At 39.7% G+C, this 24,043-nt stretch overlaps 1 long non-coding RNA gene across 1 annotated transcript in view; it reads right to left on the reverse strand.

The window, feature by feature from the left end:
* Positions 1-14,611: 14,611 nt before the first annotated feature.
* The window catches only part of LOC107132853 (uncharacterized), a 30,236-nt gene continuing 20,804 nt past the window's right edge, over positions 14,612-24,043 (reverse strand). Inside the window, exon 3 of the long non-coding RNA XR_001501180.2 lies at positions 14,612-16,288. This is a non-coding gene — a long non-coding RNA (uncharacterized lncRNA). The remainder of the gene's footprint in view (positions 16,289-24,043) is intronic.

Raw genomic sequence — 24,043 nt, forward strand, 5'->3', positions numbered from 1 at the left:
CCACTCCAGTATTCTTTCCTGGAGAATTCTGTGGACAGAGGAGTCTGGGGGACTACAGTCCATGGGGTCGCGAAGAGTCAGACACAGTTGAGAGACTAACGCTTTAACTTTTTCATCATCCCAGCTCTGGGTTTTATTTTCTCATTTATTAAATATTCTCAGCAGCCCTAGGAGGAGGTGGTATTAATCTTCCCATCTTACAAATGAGGAAACTGAGAAAGAAGTAACTAGGTCATAGAGCTCTAGGGGGCTGGAGAAGGTGGGTGTAAACTCCAGAGCTGGCCTGGGACTCTTCACCCTACATAGACCACCTCAGTGAGTCCTCAAAGCCTCTGCTCTGAGGCCTCCTTGTCTAATGGAACCAGAGAGGAAGGCCTCTCTCTGCCTCTCCTCACAGTTTAAAGCCACTAGACTCCTCTCCAGAATAGAGTTTAGCAACATTATGCTCCCACAGTAAGTGTTCAAAGCACCTCAGCGTTCTAGTCGGGAGATGAAACAGCTGTTTCCTCCAAATGGCTTATACTGAAATGTAAATGAACAAGGACGTTAGGAAAAAAGAGGAAAATAGATTTAAGTTCTTGCCTTTTAAAATTTTTATCATTTCCCATCCAAGCTTACTGTTTTTGTTTAATCTTGCCATTCCTTTTCTTCTTCCTTGTATGCTCTTTTTCTTAGGGATATGCAAACTTTATTAGTCAGCTCCTCTTTCAAGCTCTGTATGCTTTTGTGTTTGAGAATTGGGAATCAGGTACTTTTACTGTTAGCCCCAGGGTGGATCTGAGCAGGAGGACGCTTTATGAATAATCAAGGTTGACATCTCCAACGTCGTTCCTTCATTATAAATATTGTTAAAGGAGCTGTGACCACCGTGGGCTCCCACTGAACAGAATGTGCACAGGGAGGCAGATGCAGCCTTTGATTTCAGCTCTTTGCTGGTTATCACTTCACTGATGACCCTGGCATTGACAGGTCTCTTAGATTTGGCTGCCTTTTTTTTTTTTTTCCAGAAAGTTTCTCCTCAATTAGCATAAGTGTTTGGTCTGCAGGAAGCTGGGTTCATCTCGCCAACTCCAAAGGCTAAGAACCATAGTTAATATTAGTGCTTGAGCATCGCCTGTGCCCGAATCCCTAATGAATGCTGAGCTGCTTTGTGACTTTAACCATTTTAATTCCATTTGGGTTAGGTATAGCACTGTGATCTTTTTTCGGGGAGAAAACATATTCTAGTGCTCCAGGTCTTTGGCCCTTCTCCTCACCTCCTGAGAAAGCTCAAGCACCACAAAGCCACCAGTATTCCATTCCTATCTATTCAATGTTTCCTCCAACCTAAACCCCATTAATCCCTGATCACATTGTTAGCCAACGATCCTTTGGATTATCTTTGTTATCCTGACATGCTTTTCATTTTCAAAATGGAGGAGTTAGGGAACTGGAGTTTATATCACATGAGTGAGTGAAGTCACTCAGTCATGTCGGACTCTTTGCGACCCCATGGACTGTAGCCTATCAGGTTCCTCCGTCCATGGGATTTTCCAGGCAAGAGTGCTGGAGTGGATTGCCATTTCCTTCTCCAGGGGATCTTCTCGACCCAGGAATTGAACCTGGGTCTCCCACATTGCAGGCAGACGCTTTACCGTCTGAGCCACCAGGGAAACCAAGTAGAACTTTGTTAATTTCCTCTGTCTTCTTTCCACCTCCCCTGCTCTGTTGCCTTCTATTCACCGACCCAATAGATTCCCCAAAATATTACAGAACCTGCTAGGAAATGTAATGGACTTCATCTCATTTAATTGTCTCAGTAACCCTATAAGGAAGGTGGTACTGTTGTTGTTCCAGTTTCCTTAAAAGATGTAAAAACCCAGGCTTGGAGGTAAGAGGACTTGCCAAGGTCACACAATGAGTCACAGCATCTGAAGTAAAATGCTCAGCCTCTAATTTCAATCATGGACTCTTCCTCCCTCATCCAGCTTTTTAGCATTTGCCGTGCAGTCATTCTGCCAATGTCATTGAGCACTTGTTTATGTCAGGCACTGGGATTACAAAGATAAATATTAATAAAACAGTAGCCCAGATCCTGGTGAGGGAGAAAGCTCTGTTAACTGGTGGCGATGATAGTAAGTTACTAAGATATTCAACAGTGCAGTGGTTGAAATAGGGGGTCATGGAGGAGAGCTATGTATCGTGCTCTCAGGGGCTCAGGGAAGCCTTCTTGGAGGAGGTGATATCCGGGGATGAGTGCTAAAGATAAAAAGGTAAATCTCGTTGAAAAGGAACCGAGTCTGCTTTCAGGTAGAGGAAGGGGATAGGATTCCTTCCTTTTCTAGGTCCTTTAAAAACACTCCAAACACTTTGGAGTAATCCTGCTAAAATTTTGATGTGTGTATATACATGTATGTGCTTGAGGTTCAAAAAACTCACATTTCCAAATGCAAAAGTACGTTTTTGATTTGTCAGATATGGGTGTAGGGAAGACAAGAGTAGTAGTAGATTTTGGAAGGAAATGTAGGTGTTTAGTTTCACGTACGTGGAATTTCAGATGTTTGTAGGACATTCAAGTGAAGATACACAGGCATTTGGCTAAGTGGCAAACTGGAATATAAGAGAGAAACCAGGGCTGGAGCTGTAAATTTTGGAATCATAAACTCATCCAGGAAGGCAATGAAATCGTCATGTAAGCAGACAGATGAGAAGAAAGTCAAATTTTGAGCCCTGAAAAATATCAATGTTTAGGGGACAAGTAGAGAAAAAGTGATTAAGGAGGTGGGAAGAAAATAAGGAGACTGTGGTATCATGAAACCCTAGGAAACAGAACATCAGGAGAGAGGGCTCAGTATAGTCTAATGTTGCTGTCCAGTACATAACTGTCAGTGACACATGGCCATTGGATCTGGCATCTGGGAAGCACTGTCAGGCTGTGGAGAGCAATCAGTGGAGTGCGGGTCAGTCTCCAGGCTGACAGAGTGGAGAAATGAACAGAGGATAGGTGTGGCATTTATAACGCTGTTATGAATTGGCCTTTGAAAAAAATTACCCTACCACTTTTTCTATTAGTTTCTCTGAAGAACAAGATAGATATAGGAAAGTATTTGCAGAGGGATATCTTGTTGATGGAGGAGATTTTAAGGTGAAAGAGGGCACTGGGATGCTGAGTGGATGTGTGTAGCAGACAGGGAAGAGGTAATCAGCTGAATGCCTCTCCAAAGTGGGAGAAGGATGGTGGAGTCCCAGGCCAAGATGGAAGGGTTAGCCTAAGCCGGAGGAGTAATCCTCTTCTCTGTTGATAGGGAGGTCTGAAGAATGGCTCTGGAAAGTTAATAAGAGTCAAGGCCCCAGGATAATTAGCTGCATGCTGTGTGTCCTGTACGTAAGTAAGCCATTGTAATCCCAGTACTACAGATGGGGAGAGGGAGGCTGAAGAAGTCCAGCAAGTTTCCCAAGCCACAGCTGGTGGTGTGGAACTGGGACTGGAATACGGGCAGTGTCACTGCAGAGCCTGCTCCCTGACCACACACCCAGCTGTGTCAGGCTCATGACCCAGGCAAGAATCGGGAAGCTTCAGGAAACCATGGCAGGAGATCTGACTTGGGTCTCCTTGGTTTTTTGTTTTGTTTTATTTTGTTGTTTGTTGCTGAGTTGTGTCTGACTCTTTTCAACCCCATGGACTGTAGCACACCAGGCTTCCCTGTCCTTCACCATCTCCCTGAACTTGCTCAAACTCATGTCCATTGAATTTGTGATGCCATCCAACCATCTTGCCTTCTGTTGTCCCCTTCTCCTCCTGCCTTTAATCTTTCCCACTATCAGGGTCATTTTTAATGAGTCGGACCTTTGCATCAGGTGGCCAAAGTATTGGGGCTTCAGCTCCAGCATCAGTTCTTCCAATGAATATTTAGGACTAGTTTCCTTCAGGATTGACTGGTTTGATCTCCTTGCAGTCCAGGGGACTCTCAAGAGTATTCTCCAGCACCACAGTTCAAAAACATCAATTCTTTGACACTCAGCCTTCTTTATGGTCCAACTTTCACATCAATACATGACTACTGGAAAATCCATAGCTTTGACTAGATGGACCTTTGTCAGCAAAGTAATGTATCTGCTTTTCAATATGCTGTCTAGATTTGTCATAGCTTTTTGTATTTATCGATACCCTTTTTAGTTGTTATTAATTTTCATTGGAGTATAATTGCTTTACAATGTGTTAATTTCTACTGTACAGCAAAGTGAATCAGCTATACATTTGCACATGTCCTCTCTTTTCTGGATTTCCTTCTCATTCAGGTCCCCACAGAGCACTGAGTAGCGTTCCCTGAGCTATACAGTAGGTTCTCATTAGTTGTCTACGTTATGCACAGTATCAATAGTGTATACATGTCAATTCCTATGTCCCAACTCATCCCACACCCCCTTCCTCCCTGGGTATCCTTTGTTGCCCTAGGTAGTTCTCTCCCTAAACTGGCTGTCTCTTTCTTCCTCATGAATATTAATTCACTTTGGTCCTTGAAGTTCAAGTAATGTGTGTACTTTGAGGGTGTGGATATCTGATACCTCTTTATCCGTTATTGGCATCTATTCATCATCTCTGATTTATTCTGTGTAGTCATCAGTGTTTTTCAAATTAGAATGTTCAAATGAATTTTAGGGGAGCTGTGCCTTTTCTGTAAGAATTTTAAAATTTTTGTTAATTTTTGTTAGGAACTCAGTATAACTATACTTTGGGTCACTTCAAGGATCACCTTGTAATTAGTCCTGTCCCACAATTCCACTTCAAGTTGAATTTGCGTTATAATTGCATTGGCACCAAGAACCCAACTATGATGATTGATTGGGCTAGTGAGAAAAGATCAGAGGCTTAAGATAAAAATAAATATATCTATACTAAGTGAAGGTTAAATGGCCTCAGTGAATAAATATTTAGTGCTGCGCACTATGAAAGAAAAAAAAGTACAGGAAGAATCCAGAAATCAGCCACATTTTCAGGGAGATTATATTCTCTTTGGGAAAATTAGACTAACATAAATGAAACCAGTTGGCAAGTTTTTAGGATTTAAGGGGATGGGGTTTTTCGAGGGTTCTCTGATAAAAGTTAGAAAGAGAAAGGTGACTTGTGCTTAAGGTCAAAAGATATATCCTATTCCATTCAAACCTATCTTATCACTAAGTTGAGCATTGAAACCGGGTATTCCATTGAGCCTGTGGGAACAGAGTAGAAAGTGATCAGGTCTGTCATCCCAGTTGTACTCCTATCTCAGAGGAGGTGGAGAGATGAAGGCCATACCTGAGAGCCAGGTGACTGGGGGAAGGGGGTAAAGAGGTCAGTCAGGCTGCTAAGGACCACCCTGTCTTGTCAGTGGCCTGTCAGATGTCTAAATCTGACCAGAAAAAAAACAGAACAGTAACTCCTCCTTGCTTGGAGGGAGCAGAGTTGGTAAGTAGTGCAGAGGAGGGTCTGGTGGCGGGTAAAGGGGTTGCAAGTTATTCCCCTCCTACATGGTCGGTGAGACACCAATACATAGGTATTGTCATTAGGGGTTCCAGGGCACTTAGCGTACTGCCAGTGTGGGAGTTTGGATAGCATAGATTGTATAGCTCAGCTTTTCAAGAACAGAATTCAGTTCGTTTTCCCAGAGGGGATTAGGCTAAGGAATCAATTCACGTGTACAAAGCCCCCAAGAGACCAATGTGCAAACTGGAGTGTTGATGTATTAATTGGTGGTGGGAGAGTGTGGCTGGCAGACTCTCCTTTGTGTTTATGTACTCAGAAGATTGTGCTACACGTGATAAGGTTGCTCCAGGAGTCCCAGGTTTGTGGTGAGGAACTGAAGATTCTTGAGTGATGACTTGATGAATTGCCCTTCTCCTATCCAAGGACTTGTCTGTCATAGAAGTTGGCATCACGCCAAATTAGAGCACCAATCTCGTGGACAATTTTACTGTAAACTAGAGGCATTTGTCATTACATTTCTTAAGGTAATGCATGTGGCAAGTTTGTTGATCATCTGATGATAGCTGTTATTTGGATTGACACATTGCAGAGAACATTTTGGGTTGGCACCTTAAGTCTTATATCAGAAGTTATCCATAACTGTGGGTAATATCCTAGGATGATTTCCCCAGATGGCCAATGCAATAATATTATGTTGACTCTTATTTCAGTTTCTTACAATAATATCTTTTCTCTGGGGCCCATAATTCTGGATATATCCTGTATTTGGAGCTTAGCACTTCAGTGTTTTGAGCACAGTTTAGAGCAGACTAAAAGAAAGGCAATTAATTAACATTGCCAAATACTATGTTAAGAAATTCAGAGCTGCCTGGTGAAGTAGAAGAACGCCCATGTTAGTCCTTAGGAAAGTGAGCTCTGGAAAGGTTGGGAGGAATGGTCAGGAACTCTGTCCAAGGACACATGGCTGAAAGTAGAGGACCTTGGAGTCTAGATTAGTCCTGCATCCAAAGGAAGCACTTTGGGAATTCAAAATTTATCTCTGCCAGTTAAGGTTTCATCAATAGAAAATTGGATTAAAGATTTACTGAGCATGGTCCTGCCCATCAGAACAAGACCCAGTTTCCCCCACAGTCAGTCTCTCCCAACAGGAAGCTTCCATAAGCCTCTTATCCTTATGTGTTAGAGGGCAGACAGAATGAATACCACAATCACAGAAAACTAATCAAACTGATTACATGGACTTGTCTAATTCAATGAAACTATGAGCCATGCTGTGTAGGGCCACCCAAGACAGACGGGTCATGGTGGAGAGTTCTGACAAAATGAGGACCACTGGAGAAGGGAATGGCAAACCACTTCAGTATTCTTGGCTTGAGAGCCCCATGAACAGTATAGAAAGGCAAAAAGATAGGACACTGAAAGATGAATTCCCCAGGTTGGTAGGTGCCCAATAGGCTACTGGAGAAGAGTGGACAGATAGCTCCAGAAAGAATGAAGAGACAGAGCCAAAGCAAAAACAACGCCAAGTTGTGGATGTGACTGGTGATGGAAGTAAAGTCCAGTGCTATCAAGAACAGTATCGCGTAGGAACCTGGAATGTTAGGTCCATGAATCAAGGTAAATTAGAAGTGGTCAAATAGGAGATGGCAAGAGTGAACATCAACATTTTAGGAAACAGTGAACTAAAATGGACTGGAATGGGCGAATTTAATTCAGAAGACCATTATATCTATTATTGTGGGCAAGAATCCCTTAGAAGAAATGGAGTAGCCCTCATAGTCAACAAAAGAGTCCAAAATGCAATACTTGGGTACAATCTCAAAAATGACAGAATGATCTCTATTCATTTCCAAGGCAAGTAATTCAGTACCACAGTAATCTAAGTCTATGCCCCAACCAGTAACACTGAAGAAGCTGAAGTTGAACGGTACTATGAAGACCTACAAGACCTTTTAGAACTAACACCCAAAAAAGATGTCCTTTTCATTATAGGGACTGGAATGCAAAAGTAGGAAGTCAAGAGATACCTGGAGTAACTGGCAAATTTGACCTTGGAGTACAAAATGAAGCAGGGCAAAGGTTAACAGAGTTTTCCCAAGAGAACACACTGGTCATAGCAAACACCCTCTTCCAACAACACAAGAGATGACTCTACACATGGACATCACCAGATGGTCGACACCGAAATCAGATTGATTATTTTCTTTGCAACCAGAGATGGAGAAGCTCTATACAGTCAGCAAAAACAAGACCTGAAGCTGACTGTGACTCAGATCATGAACTCCTTATAACCAAATTCAGACTTAACTTGAAGAAAGTGGGGAAAACCACTAGACCATTCAGGTATGACCTAAATCAAATCCCTTATGATTACACAGTAGAAGTGACAAATAGATTCAAGGGAGTAGATCTGATAGAGTGCCTGAAGAACAATGGATGGAGGTTCGTGACATTGTACAGGAGACAGTGATCAAAACCATACCCAAGAAAAAAATGCTAAAAGGGAAAATGGCTGTCTGAGGACGGCTTACAAATAGCTGTGAAAAGAAGAGAAGCTAAAAGCAAAGGAGAAAAGGGAAGATATACCCATTTGAATACAGAGTTCCAAAGAATACCAAGGAGAGATAAGAAAGCCTTCCTCAGTGAGCAATGCAAAGAAATAGAAGAAAACAAAAGAATGGGAAAGACTATAGATATCTTCAAGAAAATTAAAGATACCAAGGGAACATTTCATGCAAAGATGGGCACAATAAAGGACAGAAATGGTATGGACCTAACAGAAGCAGAAGATATTAAGAAGAGGTGGCAAGAATACACAGAAGAACTGTACAAAAAAGATCTTAATGAACCAGATAATCACGATGGTGTAATTACTCACCTAAAACCAGACATCCTGGAAATACAAAGTCAAGTGGGGCCTTAGGAAGCATCACTACCAACAAAGCTAGTGGAGGTGATGGAATTCCAGCTGAGCTATTTCAAATCCTAAAAGATGATGCTGTTAAAGTGCTGTACTCAGTATGCCAGCAAATTTGGAAGACTCAGCAATGACCACAGGACTGGGAAAAGGCCAGTTTTCATTCCAATCTCAAAGAAAGGCAATGCCAAAGAAGGTTCAAACTACCACACAATTGCATTTATCTTACATGTTAGTGAAGTAATGCTCAAAATTCTCCAAGCTAGGCTCAACAGTACGTGAAACATGAACTTCCAGATGTTCAAGCTGGATTTACAAAAGGCAGAGGAACCAGAGATCAAATTCCAACATTGAAAAAGCAAGAGAATACCAGAAAAACATCTACTTCTGCTTTTTTGATTACACCAAAGCTTTTTACTGTGCAGATCACAACAAACTGTGGAAAATTCTTCAAGAGATGGGAATAACAGACCACCTTACCTGCCACTTGAGAAATCTGTATGCAGGTCAAGAAGCAACAGTTAAACCTGGACATGGAACAACAGACTGGGTCCAAATTGAGAAAGAAGTATGTCAAGGCTATATATTGTCAGCCTGGTTATTAACTTATATGCAGAGTACATCATACAAATTGCCAGGCTGGATGAAGCACAAGCTGGAATCAAAATTGTTGGGAGAAATATCAACAACCTCAGATATGCAGATGACACCACCCTTATGGCAGAAAGTGAAGAGGAACTAAAAAGCCTCTTGATGAAAGTGAAAGAGGAGAGTGAAAAAGCTAGCTTAAAACTCCACATTCAAAAAACGAAGATCATGGTATCCGGTCCCATCACTTCATGGCAAATAGTTGGGGAAACAATGGAAATAGTGACAGACTTTATTTTGGGGGGCTTCAAAATCACTACAGATGGTGACTGCAGCCATAAAATTAAAAGATGCTTGCTCCTTGGAAGAAAAGCTACGACCAACCTAGACAGCATATTAAAAAGCATAGACTTTACTTTGCTGACATAAGTCCATCTAGTCAAAGCTATGGTTTTTTTCAGTAGTCATGTATGGATGTGAGATTTGGACTATTAAAAAAGCTGAGTTCCGAAGAATTGATGCTTTTGAACCATGGTGTTGGAGAAGACTCTTGAGAGTCCCTTAGACTACAAGATCAAACCAGTTATTCCTAAAGGAAATCAGTCTTGAATATTCATTGGAAGGACTGATTCTGAAGCTGAAACTCCAATAACTTTGGCCACCTGTTGTGAAGAACTGACTCCTTGGAAAAGACCCTGATGCTGGGAAAGATCAAAGGAAGGAGGAGAAGGGGACAACAGAGGATGAGATGGTTGGATGGCATTACTGACTCAATGGACATGAATTTGAGTAAGCTCCAGGAGTTGGTAATGGACAGGGAAGCCTGGCGTGCTGCAGTCCATGGTGGTCGCAAAGAGTCGGATACAACTGAGTGGCTGAACTGAGCTGAACTAATGTTTCACATAAGAGTTAAGATTTCAGGTGACTCCTGAGAGACAAGGAGGTGTAGGAAGAGGGGAAATATTTTGTTTAGTGAACCAGTCTGCATTGTCCTAGCTAACCCACTTCTGGGTTTTTGTATTACATTTCAGCTGCTACACTTTTCAAAGAATAAACTGGAATGCATTTAAAATAATGATTCTCAGCCTTTAATCCACTATGGATCATGTGGTTTATCACATTCACGGAAGCAAAATACTCACCTGGGTATATTTAGTTTCTTCTTGGTCCATGGCACAGAATAATATAGAAAGTGTTATCCTTAATTCTGGGTGCAGTTACTACAGCTGCTCACCCTTTCTTTTCTTATTGATCACAAGAATGGCTGTGATTCTTACAAAATCCTGGTTAAAATCATCTGGCCCAGAGATTAGATAGCAGGACAGTGACAGAACCAAAAATATGTTCTATAAGGAATAATTCAAGGAGCAAAGCATCTTTAGAATGGAGTGTTGAGGATATGGTAGGGGATTTCACATATTTTGAGGACTGTTATAGGAAGGGATTATATTTGTCCAATGAGACTCAAAGGACTATAACTAAGATCAAGGATTAAAGTTATAGAAGAACTGACTCAGACCAAGTAAAACATTTTTAAAGTGGTTTGGGAAGACAGAATGATCTCTGGTCTAAAGGTAGGGAGCTCTCCATTGCTGGAGCTGCTGGAACAAGGGCTGACAACCACTTGTTACAGATGTTGCTTAAGGGACCCAAGCTCTGGGTGGATGTGCCTTAAAGCTCATTTCCAGCATATCATTTCCAGATGTGCTTTAAAACTCATTTCATCTCTGGAATTCTAAAACTAATAATTTGAGAAACTATATTTTGACTTTCTATTCCTATCAAACACCACCATATTAGTAATCTGATTCATAACCCACAAATAAAAAAAATTAAATATTTGGTCTGTAGGAATCCTGCTGTGCATTTTATCTTTAAAACTCCAAAGCCAAAAAGGTCCTGGTTTCCAAAGAGATTACAAAGTTGATTGTAGATTATTGATTGTGTTTGAAAAAAGTATCCTTGAAAAGGGAAGTTTTTCAGGAGCCATTACATTAGAATAAAGGAGTCCTTGAGAATAAAGGGGCTTTAAGAACAGAGGAGTCCTTGGTATTTGTCAAGAGTTTCACCATCACCCCCATCCCACGCTTATGATAAATGATTATTAAAGTAAGTTATCTGTTTTCCCTCTGAAGATTCAGTACATAAAAGCCATGGGAATATATAAAATTACTTACAGAAAAAGTATAGGGAAAGAAAGGGCTAAGCGGTCTGAGATTGTCCCTCTCCGTGTGGCATTTCCTGTTTATCACACATTGAAGCATTTGCTTGGTTTGTTACAAGTGATCTTTAGCTCTCAAGTGTTTGTAGAACAAAGCAGTCTTTCTTTTTTATTTTTATTGAAGTATAGTTAATTTGCAGTATTGTATTAGTTTCCAGTGTATAGCAAAGTGATTCATTTTTACCTATATATTTTTTCAGATTCTTTTCCATTAAAGATGATTACAAGATACTGAATACAGTATCCTGTGCTATACAGTAAATCTTTGTTGTTTATCTATTTTATATATGGTAGGAATGCAAAATATTCTTATCCTGGGGTATTATAATGGGCATCATAGTAATAAATTTTTATCATATGGGTTTTTCCATCATTCAGAATTTTAATAAATACAAAATTTCTGTCAACAGAGGCAGTAATCTCATTCCAGTTACTCTTCAGAGCCAGTGAGATGTATAGGTATTGAGGTTTTGCCACAGCAAAGTGATTTTTGGTTAATTATTAGGGTTTTCTGAACAATAAGAAATATTTGAAAAGGAGCAGTGGGGAAGGCCCCTGGGTACTGATGGCTTCTGAGAAAGTTGCTTATTTGCAGGGTAGGTAACATGAAGTTAAAAGGGAAACAGTGTGAAGAATAGATTTATCTCTGTATTCCCAACAGTAAGCAAAGTACCTAGAACATGGTAGGCATTCAGCAAATGTTTGGGGGTGGATGACTTTTAGGAAAAGGAAAACTACCCTAAACTTCAGTTATTTCTTTTACCAAAACCATGTCTGTGTGACTGAATGAAAAGTGAAAATTCCAGTCATCATCCAGCTGTTAAATATTTAGGCTGCCAAACCATTTATTTAATTGACGTTTATACCTTTGGAATTAACTGACGGCTTTGGCTGTGGGTAGGCACAGCATGAGTCATACTCTGTAGTTCTTGTGAGGCAATGGCTACGTTTCCATGTATAAGCAGTTGACTTATGTCTATTACATCAGGCACAAACATAAATCACGACAGTCTAATAATTGGTACTTGGGTCTTTTCTGGCTGGAATGACTTCTGGGCCATTCAGGTGTTAATGACACTGACTACACTCAGTGATTGAATAACATCGGCTAGTTTCCTACCCTGAAAAGATCTTAAAATACAAAGTGAAATAGAACTGCCCAGTGAACGTGGGTTCATCTAAGTAAATGCAATTCTAGAACATGATGGAGAAGGACTCTCCACTGAGAAAAGCTGGGCAACGCTGGGATAGAGTAAGTCACAAATAATATATTTTTTAGGTTTCTTGTTGCAAGGGACATACTTGAAGGTGGTCCCCGTAAGCTCTACATCCTGGTGTTCACGCCTTAGTATAATCCCTACCCCTTGTGCATAAACAATAGAACATGGTAAGATAATGGGCTATCACTCCTGGGATTATATTACGTTACATAAGGCTCTGTCTTGCTAGCAAAGGCTCTACAATTGCCAACAAAATTGCTCTAAGGTCTTGCTCTCCTTGCCAGCTTTGAAGAAGCAAGATGCCCATGAGTCCTATGACTACAAGCACATGAGTTCTGCCAGCAACCTGAGTGACCCTGGAAGCAGATGCTTTCCCAGCCAAGCTTGCAGAGGAGAACCCAGGCCTGGATCACAGCCTTGAAGAGGCCCTGCTAAGCTGTGTATGGACATAACCAATATGTGTCTTAAGCTATTAGTTGGTGGTCATTTGTTATGCTATGTACAAGATGTGTCACTGCTCTTACATAAAAGGTTGATTGTGGTGTTGGTATTCAAAATACATACTAAGAAATCAACTGGAAAATGCCCTAACATGTAACTCTCCTGGATTAGAAATACCAAATACTAACTTGTCCAGTACAGGAAGAAGAATGAAGAATAGAAATGGAGTCTATATTCCTATGGTCAAGTCTAACCATTAGTATATTTGAATTATTACTAAACGGGCCATTTGTGTTTGAAGAAAATAGAAGTATGGCTGTTCCCACACATGGTTACACTTTGGATTTGAATTTATGGTCAGTGTGGTAGATATGGTTTGCCCACCATGGTTCCTCCCTCCCAGCCCTTGCCTGGCTTGGCTGTGGGTGTAATATTTCCCAGTCCTGTGGATGTTGAGCTTAGCCATTCGACTTGCTTTGGCTGATGAAACACAGTAAAAGGGATAGTGTATCAGCTCTGCACTGAGGCTGACATTCGGCAAATGTCTGACAGCAATTTTGTGCTCCTGTTTTATCCCACAAGAAAAGCACACCCACAGTAGACTACTGCTTTTTAAACTGGATGCCTGAGTGAGAAATGCCTGGAAGACACCTGCATTTGACCTACTGCTTGAAGCCAAGTGGTTCCATCCCATTCAGAGATGCATCAACGAGATGTAAATGTTGGTTGTTATATGTGGGTGAGGTTTGGAGATCGTTCGCTCTGCAGGCTTATTGCAACAATACCTGAACAACCCCAAATCAAAAAACTCATCCATATCAGTTTGTAAATGAAGGTAATAGTTTTTGCCCCTCACTGTTTTTGTTTGTTTGTTTGAGTTATTTATTTCCTTTTGGCTGTGCTGGATCTCCACTGCCGTGTGGGCGTTTCTCTAGTTGTGATGTGTGGGGGCTACTCTCCAGTTGCGGCGCTCAGACGTCTCCTTGCGGTGGCTTCTCGTTGCAGAGCACAGGCTCTAGGGCACGCAGGCTTCGGTTGTTGCAGCACACGAGGTTAGTCGTTGGGGCTTGAGGGCTCTAGGATGCAGGCTCAGTAGTTGGGGTGCATGTACTTCGTTGCTCCGAGGCATGTGGAATCTTCTCAGTTTAGGGATCAAACTCCTGCATTGGCAGGTAGATTCCTTACCACTAAGCCACCAGGGAAGCCCCTACCCCTCGCTTTTAAGTGTGAGTGGATAGATTTGTTAATTGTTCTTCCCTACTAGAGTAGTATATTGGATCTTTTATAGGGCAGGGCCTTTTAGAATAGTGTTTCCATCTGGTGTCCTGTTGAATACCAATGTTATATATGATGTTTACTAGTGTTCTGAAGCAAGGATTCTGTATTCATGGAAATTAAAAGACTGATAATGTTTTTTAGACTTAAAATTCTGCCTTGATAAAAGGACTTCTGCTGCTGCTGCTGCTGCTGCTAAGTCGCTTCAGTTGTGTCCAACTCTGTGTGACCCCATAGACAGCAGCCCACTAGGCTCCCCTGTCCCTTAAACCCAGTATTGTCCCATCTCATTTGACCATGGAAATTTCCCTCTCTTCCCTGCCTCCTTCCCCCAGCCTGACCAACAGTTCACACCTTGTTCCTCTGGAATCACTGGATACTGCTATTGAGGGCAATGTGTGCTTACCTCCCTGGCCTTGTCACATTACAGGCAGAAGCTGTGCTGTATAAATTTGGAATGGTGCCCCTCAGACTGAAGGCTATTAAGCAGATAACACAGAAGCCCCTGATGAGTACATCTCTCTTTTATATCTGTCCATGAGTTACAAAACCTGGAAGGAAGATGCCCATATTTAAGCAGATGACAAGTATAGGTCTTATCAGTGCAAAGCCCTGGGTCTTCAACCAGGTTTAAGAGTAGTCTTCTGGAAAGTTGGACAAGAATCAAGGTTATGGGAAATCAATTCCACTTGGTCAAGTTATAATGGGGTTATTTGCATCCTATGAATGATCAATTCAATTCTAAAACAGATTGACTTGGTATTTGGCCCCAATTGATCTCAAGCTGCTGATCTTGAGGTCTGATATGTTTGGAAGTGCAGAGAAGCACTTGGTAGAAGTTCGTAAAAATGTTACTCAGACGTATGGGATTAAAGATATTACGTCTATGGCTGAATTTACTGTGGGATGCATATTCCTTCTGATTATGGCTTGAAGGGGGGATGTCGACTGCTTATCGGTTCAGTTCAGTCACTCAATAGTGTCTGGCTCTTTGCTACCCCATGGACTGCAGCATGCCAGGCTTCCCTATCCATTACCAACTCCTGGAGCTTGCTCAAACTCATGTCCATTGAGTTGGTGATGCCAGCCAACCATCTCATCCTCTGTCATCCCCTTCTCCTCCTGCCTTTAGTCTTGCCCAGCATCAGGGTCTTCTCCATTGAGTCAGTTCTTCACATCAGCTGGCCAAAGTATTGGAGCTTCAGCTTCAGCATCAGGCCTTCCAGTGAACATTCAGGACTGATTTCCTTTAGTACTGACTGGTTGGATCTCCTTGTAGGGAGATCCAAGAGATCAAGGGACTCTCAAGAGTCTTCTCCAACACCACAGTTCAAAAGCATCAATTCTTCAGCACTCAGCTTTCTTAATAGTCCAACTCTCACATCCATACATTACTGGAAAAACCATAGCCTTGACTAGACGGACCTTTGTTGGCAAAGTAATGTCTCTGCTTTTTAAATATGCTATCTAGGTTCATCATCGTTTTATTTCCAAGGAGCAAACATCTTTTAATTTAATGGCTGCAGTCACCATCTGCAGTGATTTGGAGTCCAAGAAAATAGTCTGTTACTGTTTCCTGGTTCCTCATCTATTTCCATGAAGTGATTGGGACCACAGACCATGATCTTTGTTTTTGAATGTTGAGTTTTAAGCCAGCTTTTTCACTCTCCTCTTTCATTTTCATCAAGAGATTCTTTAGTTCATCTTCGCTTTTTGCCATAAGGGTGGTGTCATCTGTGTACCTGAGGTTATTGATATTTTTCCCAGCAGTCTTAATTCCAGCTTGTGCTTCATCCAGCCTGGCATTTCACATGCTGTACTCTGCATATAAATTAAATAAGCAGGGTGACAGTATACAGTCTTGATGTACTCCTTTCCCAATTTGGAACCAGTCCATTGTTCCATGTCCAATTCTAACTGTTTCTCCTTGACCTGCATACAGATTTCTCAGGAGGCAGGTCAGGTGGTCTGGTATTCCCATCTCTTAAAGAATTTTCCAGTTTATTGTGATCCACACAGTCAAAGGCTTTAGTGTAGTCAGTGAAGCAGAAGTAGAGTTTTTCTGGAATTCTCTTCATTTTTCTATGATTGAATGGATGTTGGCAATTTTATCTCTGGTTCCTTTGCATTTTCTAAATCCAGCTTGAACATCTGGAAGTTCTCTGTTCACGTACTGTTGCAACCTAGGTTGGAGAATTTTCAGCATTACTTTGCTAGTATGCAACTGCTTATAAGTGGCATTAAAAATGAACAGATAAAGTACAAGATGAAAAAACTTTAAAACATTCCCTAAATATACCAACCCCTTACCTTGGGGACTGGAAGCTATTTCTTGCACTCCATCAAGCTGTTTCTTCAAATACAGTTGACAATTCCTGGTGTTCTAATATCTGCCTCTTGAAGATACTCAGTTGTCAAAAGGCAATTAAAATGGAGACCACAGTTTGAATATACCCCTAGTCCAAACACTCATAGTCACATAACCAAAGTGTAAAATGCCCTGATTTCCCTGAAATGCTGACTCTCGCCTCAAATAAAAGTAGTCCTCATGTCAGTAGGACCTTGCAGTTTCCTAGCCAAAGCAGCTACAAGCAAGCAAGCTTATGCAGTTAAAAAAAAAAAAGTTTCTGGTAAAAGATCCCAAGTGAAAACAATGTACTTATTCATCACCTGAGCTTTTATTAATAGTACTGGGAGCTAAGAACTTAACTACCTTTGGTTTGGGAATTCAGTAACAGTTTGTTCCTTGCTCAGTGAAGTAGATCAAAGTAAAGCTCTCTGAGTTTCTTTTATGGGAGTTCTTTCATGGGAGTTTCTTTAATGGGAGTTCTCATTCTTTCATTTCTAACATTTTGGAGCTGGGTCTGTGCTTTCAGAAGGAAATGGCAAGGCAGTTCTAGGGCAGGTGGCAGTGACTGGAGAAGCCATGGAGACAACCGCCTTAAAAATGGTTGTGATGGAGGAACGAGATTAGCATATTAATTAGAGTCTTCATCTCTGGTAATGATCTCATTTGCTTATACAAACAGATGACAAGAACATTTGGAGAAATATCTTAATCCTTCTTCTGTTTATATGTGAGTGAATTTTGGTAAATGCAGGGGTGACTGTTCTAGAGCTCTGGGAGGTAAAATCAGACGTTGTTTTCAGTCACTGTGCTTGTTTTCCTGGGCAGGTCCCTTCTTGTTTGCTTGCTTTTTCTCATCTATGAAACAGGGAACTGTGACCAGGGGACTGGTTATAATGTTTCTTGATAAACCTTCGTAAAGCAATGTGCTGTTGCGAGTAATGGGCTCCATTCATTATTAGCCCAGTTGATTTTCATTTACACTTGGCTCTAACAATTAGCTTGAGCAGGTGTGAAGGTGATGGAGGGGCTGGGACACCCAGAGGTCAGCCTCCGCTGGATGTGATAAATTAACCATTATTATCAGCAGTGAAAGTGGTTCTTTACGCTTGTCAGCAGCAAACAAAGGGACAACATATCTCACATAAACCCACTGCTAAGAGCTGGTTTTGCTGAAGAATCAGAGTTTCCTTCTGGGCCCTACAGACAGATGGGAGAGAGTCAAAGAACCCACAAAAGTAGAGGTGAGGGTACCTTGAAGGGGTGACTTTGCTGATGGAGAGGCATATAGATATCCCAACCTGGGTTTTTTTGCAATGCTCACCCATTCTATTCTGAAGCTGTCATCAGCCTCTGTTGATGATGGAGGATCTGTCTGTGCTGAAGAATTATTAGGGAGTGAAGAGTTTGTACATCAACAGAGGAGACACAGCTTTTACACAGGGTATATAGATATATGCATATGTCTGTATACCAATTAATAGATATTTTGGAACAGTGCATTATAATTGAGCACATTTACAGGGCTTCCCTGGTGGCTCAGACACTAAAGCATCTGCATGCAATGTGGGACACCTGGGTGCGATTCCTGGGTTGGGAAGATCCCCTGGAGAAGGAAATGGCCCTGGGCTGGGAAGATCCCCTGGAGAAGGCAATGGCACCCCACTCCAGTACTCTTGCCTGGAAAATCCCATGGACAGAGGAGCCTGGTAGGCTACAGTCCATGGGGTTGCAAAGAGTCAGACACGACTGAGCGACTTCACTCACTTTTATATTCACTAAAAAGAGAAAGTTAAATCAGTGGTCTTCAGTTCTCCATCTCTACCAGTTTTACAAGACTTCAACAGACTTAAACCTCTGAAAGAGGGCATAGCACTGTCCACAGAAGGCAACATCAGGTCCATTAACTCTAGACCCAATGGAACTAAATACACTGGTTTTGAAACAGGAAGTGTCTTTCCACTTAGTTACCCTCGGGTTTGGAGACTCGCTGAACACACTCAGAGGTGAAAACAGTCAAATAAGAAAGGAAGAGATGATGGTTGGGAATCACCATCTGTATACTGAAACTCCATAGATAGAGTTAAATTTGTTTTGACAACGTTTGGGGAACTATTATGAACTAAATATTTATGTGTCTCCGCCCACCCCCCCCCCCCCCCGCCTCACAGGTTAAAGCCCTAACTCTCCAAGTCACTGTATTTGGAGATTGCGGCCTATGAGAAAGTAATGAAGGTTAAATGAGGCCATAAGGGTGGAGCCCTGACCCAGCAGGTTTACTGTCCTTAAAATTGTGATACCAGAGATCTCACTTTCCTTCTGTCTCCATGCACATGTGCTGAGGAAAGGCCATGTGAGCCCAGAGCAAGGTAGTAGCTGTCTGAAAGCCAGGAAGAGAGCCTGCGCCAGAAACTGAATTCTCTTGCACCTTGATCAGGGAGTTCTAGCTTCCAGAAGTGTGGGGAAAATAGGCTTTAAAAAGTCTGTTGTTTAAGCTGCTTAGTGTGTGGCATTTTGTTATGACATCCTGGGCAGACTAACAGAGGCACTAAAGATTGGTTTGGAATGTTGGAGCCTGTGGGTGGACTTGGTAACCACAACTGTGTTTTGAAATGATTAGATTGAGCCTTTAGTGAGGAACCCCTGGCATCAGTATGTATAAGTCTTTGCTTCTGGCTGTTAAGACTGTATAGGACTGTCCAGGCTCTGCCTGGGGCTGACTGCCTGGCTGCCAGGGTCCTCTAAGCTAAGCCAAGTAAGGCTGGGAAGAATGTCTGTTCCATATGATCCCACTATCTCGTGAATTATATATCCACCAGAAATTGTACCTCATAGTTTTAAGTCCAAATTCCCTTTGTTTTAACCTCATCAGATAAAAAATTTTCAGTCCTCTATTGTTATCAATAATAAGTAATAAAAAAGAAACTAGAACAATGTCTGTAGAGAAACTATAAGAAAAAGGAAGAAAAGGTGCAGCAAAGTGTATTAGCAGATGATCATTACTCACCAGAGATGTTGTCATGAAGCAGATAAGAATTATGGATAAACATTTTGATATCAAAACAACAACAAAAACTCGGTAAAGCAATCACTTCTTCTAACAAGTCCCACCAGGTGGAAGTGCAGTACAGTATTTGAAAAAAGAGGTCATAAGAAAAGAAATATAAACTGGTGGAAATCAGGAAAGAAGTAGAAGGAAAAAATAAACCAGCACAGAAATAAAGACAAAACTGGAAGAAGTAACAAGCAATATGGAAAATATTGCTAGGGATGTAAAAGATAAAAATAAGAAAAGGGAACATGGTGAAGTAGAAATCAAAGAGTTTAAAAATTAGAAGATATACAAGGGAGATCCAGTAAGCACTTAAGTTGAATATCCAAAGAAGAAAACCCAAAATGTTACAAAACAAATACTAATATTTTAAAATACAGTTCAAAAAAGAAAAAGACTCAAGTCTCTATATTTAATAGTCATACTGTGTGCCAAGGAAATGTGACCCAGAATGATCAACACCAAGACAGATCCTGGAAAAGTTGTTAAACTTTGAAGATAAAGAATTGTTACAAAAAGTTAAAAAACAAATGAAAAAAAATTGGCTGGATTCAGACTTTTCCACAGCATCTTTTTTTAAATTAAAACACTTTTAATAAATTATTTACTTTTTTATCTTTTAGCCATGTCATATGGCATGTGGGATCTTAGTTCCCTGACCAGGGATTGAACCCATGCCCCCTCCTGCATTGGCAGCATGAAGTCTTAACCCCTGAACCACCAGGGAAGTCTCTCTACAATATCTTTTAGAAGATTATAAATGACTAGCAACCTGAAAGTTCCTCAAGGAAAGAGTGAGTCAGTCAAACCATTCTTCAAATAAGAAACATGAACCTGGGCACAGAATTTAAGAGAGTACAGAAAGTTCAATAATCAACAATAATATTTAATGCAGTGTTAAACTAAATAATGAAAAAATCTATGTTAAATAAAGTATCAAAACTTTAACAGGAAAACAGGATCATTACTACTGATTTTCTTTTGCCCCAGGCTCCAGTATGACTTGGTGCAGCAATATCAGGAGTCCTTCTTGTGGAAATTGCTGGAAAACACATTTCAACTAACTACGACTAGGTTAATACCAGCGAAAGGACTAGAGGTAAGCACTGAATATATTTAACAGTATAATGAAGACTAACGTGGAGGATTAGAATGACAGAAAAAAATTGTTGTGTATCTTCTTGTAATTAAATTCTCTAATAAGCCATAACTGCATCAAAGAAAAAGGATAAACTCAAATGCCAGGATGCTAGAAAATGGTCATATAAATACTACATATCAGAAACTGTGGGATGTAACTAAAGTAACCCTTGGAAAATTTATATATGTATATGTGTATATGTTTGTATGTGTACGTGTATACACACACTATAAAAATAGAAATCATGATATAAGCATCCAATTTAAGTTATAAAAAGAGAAATACATTGAGAGAATGAAGGAAAGACTACAAACAGAAAATAATGAATGTAGTAGAAATAATAAATCCAAAAGCTTTGGCAAGATAAACTATTTGCTGATTTATTCAGTAAAAATAGGGAGAGTGCAAATATGAAAACTAGGGAACAAAAGGGGAATTTATAGAAAAGAAAAAAACTGGGATAATTATAAGAAATACTCTTCTAAATTTAATAGTTTACTCTGCAAAGTAATAGTTTATCAACTAGACTCCAAATGATATTGGCAATCTAAACAGCTCCATTGTACAAACAGAGGAAATTGACCAAGAACCAGTCCCAAAAATACTAAGACCCGATGGTTTCACAGAGAAATTCCAGGATGCCATTAAAGATCAGATCACTTTAAAGATAATTCAGTTGTTCCAGCACATCAAACAAGGAAGAAAGTCTCCAACATCTCTGTAAGAAGCAAGTGTAAAAACTGATAGCAAAACCTAAAAGGAATTAGACAAAGAAAATTACAGGCCAATCTCACTTATGATCATAGACTTAAAATTTGAAATAAAGTGTTCACAAGCATAATCCAGAAACATATTAAAAGTACAAATCATGTGGGGTTTTATTTCAGAAACACACATTTGAATATTAGAAAATCTTTGATCATAATTTATAATACTGGTAAATCTAAGGAACTTTTAAAAATACTCAACATTTATCCTTGATAGAAAATCCACAGTAAAATAATATATTTCTTTGAAAGAAAATATTTTTGTTTCCGCTCCCAAACTGAGAGGGCTGAGATAAAATAACAAGAATTATTGTTATTTAAAAAAAAAAACAAAACAAGACAAGGTTTATTTCTTTTCAGAGTGTACGTGAAACATTGGTTGCTGGTAAGAAGGAACCTCTTTTTCATAAGCCACACATGGGGAGGGTGTTGGAGGCATGGCATTTGTGTGGGTACATCATCCGAAACTCATGCTTTCTTCAATTGCCGTCAAAGGAAATAATAAGCACATAGAAATCTTACACATTCTCTTTTGTTCTTTGGCTCAAAGGTGATAACAATTGGTCAGAAGAAGCCACATTTCTTTTCTAAAAGCAAGGGCACTAGGAAACATAGTCTTCTATGTGCCAGAATGAAATGGAAATTTCTTTTCATCAAATAAATCTGGTCATTCTCCCTGACACATAGAGAATTGGCTCACCCTCTTCTCAAGGAAGACAACCCCAAACCCACTAATTCAGAATCATGTTTTTCTTTGAAACAAGTATTATTTTTAATGGGGAGACTATAGACTTATTCCTCACTTATTACTTATTAAAGTTAGGAATAAGAGAAAGATGTAGTATAGTTAACATTGTGTTGGAGGCTGGAGATACTACTCCTCAACATCTTAAAATAAATACATTAAAATTACAGAGGAGCAATCCTAATTTCTGTTGGCAGCTGCTATTGTTGTATACTTAAAAAGCCTATGAGAAAAAACAGAGTCTAGAAGAAAGCAGAGAATTTAGTAAGATAATAGGGTATAAAATGAACAGAAATGACTAGTTTTCATATATACAAAGAACAATGAGTACATAAAAGAAAGGAAAACACACATCTGCAATTACCAATCCCAAAGATAACATACTTAGAAATAAATATAGCAATAAAGCCTTATATGAAAAAAACTTTAAATCATTCCTGAAGGACCTAAAGTAATTGAAAAAAATGGGAAAAGGCATATCCTAATCTTGGCTAAACAGACTCAACATTATAGAAATGTCAGTTAATTTATGAATTTAACATGGTGCCTCAAAAATATCAAAGAGATTTTAGTTTTTCAGAATCAGGCAATTTTTCCCCCTAAAAACAGCCAGAAACCTTTGTAAAGAGCAAAAATTAGTGAGACTAGATATTCCAGATGTCAATGTGTGTTACAGACTCTTAGTTTTAAATTAATGTTATTAGTACATGTAGTCAGGACAATGGGATAGACTAGAATATCCTGAAATAGATCTCAAAATATATACAGTTTTGATATGTGAAAGGTGGCAATGCAAATTAGCGAGAAATAACCTATTCAAAAACTATTGATGAGACAGTAGTGTAGCCTCTGGAAGAATTAAAACTGGATCAATACTTCACACTGTATACCAAGAAAAATCCAAATGCATAGAAATTTTGATATCAATAAATGAGCCCATTAAAGAAGGCACAAAAAATTATATCTCAGAATAAGGAAGAAAGGTTTTATAAACTATAACAAAATCTAGAAGCCTTAAAGGAAAAGATTAACACATTTGTGTGTATGTATTAATATGCATGTCTGTATGTTCATATTCATGGCAAAAATCATGATAAGCAAAATCAAAAGAAAGATGGCAAATTGGGGAAAAGATTTTAAGCTCATACTGCAGATGTTGAATTTCCTTAATGTTTATAGAGTTCCTTCAATTTCAATAAGAAAACATTTATTGAAGAGTTGACCTAAAAGGGAAGCAAACAGAATCCCTAAATACATGAAAAGATGCTCAATGTTATACATAATAAGAAAAGTCTATCAAAAATATACTGAGATACTATTTTTAACCAGTTTGGCAGAAGCTATAAGTTAGGTACCACATTATGTTGGCAAGATTGTGGAGAAACATGGAATTTCACTCATTGGTGATGGGAGTTTAAGTTGGTACAACTCCTTTGGAGGCCAATGTGGCAATGTTGTGACAGTTAAAAATGCATATACCCTTTGACCTGACATTTCAACGTTTTACTTTGCAGTAATACTTGAGCATTTGTGTAATAATTTATGCACAGAAGACCATTTATCACAGTATTATCAAAAGATTGGAAGCAACCCAGCAGTCTATCAGTTGAGGATTGTTTAATAAACTATGGCATATTCATACAAAAAACAGTACAACTATAAAAAGAATGTGGATGTTCTTTCTATGCTGATTTTGGAAAGATCTCAAAGGTACATTGTTAAGTAATAAAAAGAAGGTGAATAGCAATATAATATTTTGGGGGAAATAAGATACATACAATCATATACTATGCTTGAATATACATTTAAAAAAATCTTTAGAAGGATAAACCAGAAACTAATAATGAGGATTGTTGAAGGAGGGTGGGAACTGCGTTGATAGGTAT

This window comes from Bos taurus, chromosome 10, assembly GCF_002263795.3.
Source record: "Bos taurus isolate L1 Dominette 01449 registration number 42190680 breed Hereford chromosome 10, ARS-UCD2.0, whole genome shotgun sequence".
Classification (NCBI taxonomy): domain Eukaryota; kingdom Metazoa; phylum Chordata; class Mammalia; order Artiodactyla; family Bovidae; genus Bos; species Bos taurus.